The 1,841-nt window shown below is 44.1% G+C and overlaps 1 protein-coding gene across 3 annotated transcripts in view; it reads right to left on the reverse strand.

Annotated features, from left to right (window-relative positions):
* Ankrd6 (ankyrin repeat domain 6) overlaps window positions 1-1,841 on the reverse strand; it is a 210,953-nt gene that overhangs the window by 108,846 nt on the left and 100,266 nt on the right. The window lies entirely within an intron of this gene.

Below are 1,841 nucleotides of genomic sequence, written 5' to 3' on the forward strand. Positions count from 1 at the left end.
AGGACAATAGGCCTCACTCTCCAGGGAGAGAAGCCAGGCCGGCGAGTATGGCTGTGGTGGAGCTGAAAACTTTGCCGTTAAGACCAGCAGTATGCTTAAACCCCTGTCCCACAGTCTGTGCAGCGAACATCAGGGGTCTGATTGCTTTTTCCATCTACCAGTGTGAGCAAGGACACACCACGGCTTGGACAGTTATCACCATGTGGGGTGTGTGGACAGAGGGCCTGTGGAGCAGGAAATGCACCTTACAAACATCTAGGTTGTGAAAATAGGCAGAGAAAATAAGATTTTCAGGATCCTAAGATTCTAAGACTATAGAGCTAGGGAGACAGCTCAGTGGCCTAAGCACCTGCCGGGCAAGCACAAGGACCCGAGTTTGAACCCTGGTACCACAGGAGGTGTGCCATGCAGGCCACCGAAAATGCCGTGGTGGTGCATGTCTATAATCCCAGCTCTGGGGAGGTTGAGACAGGAGGATCACTATGAGTCCAAGCAGCACAGCTCAGCAGACTAAGCGCCTGCTTTGGCAAGTTCAGGGTTCAATCCCTGGTCCCACAGGCTGTGCAGACCCCACCCCCAGGGGCATGCTGAGCCAGCAACCCGAGGCCAGGTGTGGTGGCACACATCTGCAAGCCCAGCACTGGGGAGGCTGAAAACAGGAGGGTCACTACGAGTCCAAGCTGCATAGTGAGACCCTGTACCAAATACATAAAAGTGGGGAAAAACAAAAAAAGATTTGTTTAAAAAAGGTCTAAGACTACAGATCCTGGAAAGAAATTACTCATTGGAAAAAGTCAGAAATTTTTGTTTTTGACTCAAGTGTTTTGTCATGTTTTGTTTTTCCCCTTCCCCTTTCATTCTTCTCCTTTGGTATTTTGTGGGCATGGGGCTTTTTTTTTTCTTTTAATTCTCCTTCCCCCTTTCTCTTTCTTTTCCCTCTTTCTTTCATCCTCTATTTTTCTCTTTTCTGTTATTTTAATTTAATACTAAATCACAATAGTACTGACACAAAAAGACATATAAATCAACGGAACAGGATGGAGGATGCAGAAACAAGCCCAGGCATAATACACATCTGATCTTTAGATGGGCCATAGGGGCAAGGGAGATATCTCAGTAGAATAAGTGCTTGCCTGGCAAGCACAAGGGCCTGAGTTCAATCCCCAGTTCTGCCAAAAATAAATAAATAAATAAATAGGCCAAACATGGTCTGAGAGAAAGATAGCATGTTTAACAAATGATGCTAGAAAAACTGGCTATACACACACAGAAGAATCTAGACCTATGCCTCTCACAATGGACTAAACTAAAATCAAAATGGATAAAATCTATATGTTAAAACAGAAAAGAATTTGCTGAAAAATAAAATAGATAAAATTTTCAAAGACACAGATATAGGCAAGGACTTCCTGAACAGAAATCCAGTTGTATAAGAAATAACATCAAGAACCAAATGGATCAAATCAAGTTAAAAAGCTTACACACAGCGAAAGAAACACCAGAATGAATACACAACCTACCGGCCGACCAGATAACTCAACAGACTAAAGCTCCTGCATAGGCAGGCTCAGGGACTGGGGTTTGATCTCTAGAACCTCATGCCATGCTGGCCCCACCCCCAGGGTGCGCTGAGATGGCAACTGACACTAGGCGTGATGGCATGCACATGTAATCTCAGAACTTGGGAGGCTGAAAACAGGAGAATCACTATGAGTTTGATCTGTATAGTGAGACCCTGTAGACCCTGTACTAAATACATTAAGAAAGAAAGACCTACAGAACAGGAGAAAAAATTATCTCAGCTATTCCAGACAGAAGGCTAATATCTACAATATATAAGT

This window comes from Octodon degus, unplaced genomic scaffold, assembly GCF_000260255.1.
Source record: "Octodon degus isolate 3935 unplaced genomic scaffold, OctDeg1.0 scaffold00022, whole genome shotgun sequence".
NCBI classification, from domain to species: domain Eukaryota; kingdom Metazoa; phylum Chordata; class Mammalia; order Rodentia; family Octodontidae; genus Octodon; species Octodon degus.